Source organism: Panthera uncia, chromosome D4 (genome assembly GCF_023721935.1).
Source record: "Panthera uncia isolate 11264 chromosome D4, Puncia_PCG_1.0, whole genome shotgun sequence".
Lineage (NCBI taxonomy): Eukaryota > Metazoa > Chordata > Mammalia > Carnivora > Felidae > Panthera > Panthera uncia.
In genome coordinates, this window is record NC_064807.1 from 23338406 (window position 1) to 23338872 (window position 467).

Genomic DNA, 467 nt, shown 5'->3' on the forward strand with positions numbered 1-467 from the left:
AAAAAAAAAAAAAAAAAAGAAAGAAAAAAAAAAAGATTTAATAACCCAAATACTTTGGCAGGCAGCAACATTTAAACAAAGACTGGAGTTGCTTTTTTCCTTTTTTTAAACAAATCTTATGGAAATTCTATATCCAAATGCATGTTACCCTTTGATCTTAAACACTTATTTCAACAATACTATTGTTTCTTTAATACTGACTGTTTAATGGGTACAAGATCTTTAAAATTCTGTCATTTTGATTTTTTTTTTAAATCTTGTCCTGTTTCCAAGAGACCCTCACTGTCTTATATGACTTATGCATATGTTCCCTTTGGTGATTCTAATAGCCTGTAAAAATGCATTTTGGTTATTCCTACTTTACTTACTTTGTCCATTCCCTCCATGCTTTACACGTTCTTTTATTTACTGCCAGTTCTTTTAGTTATGAGTCTGTATTTCCATTTTATCTCATTATGGATTTTTTT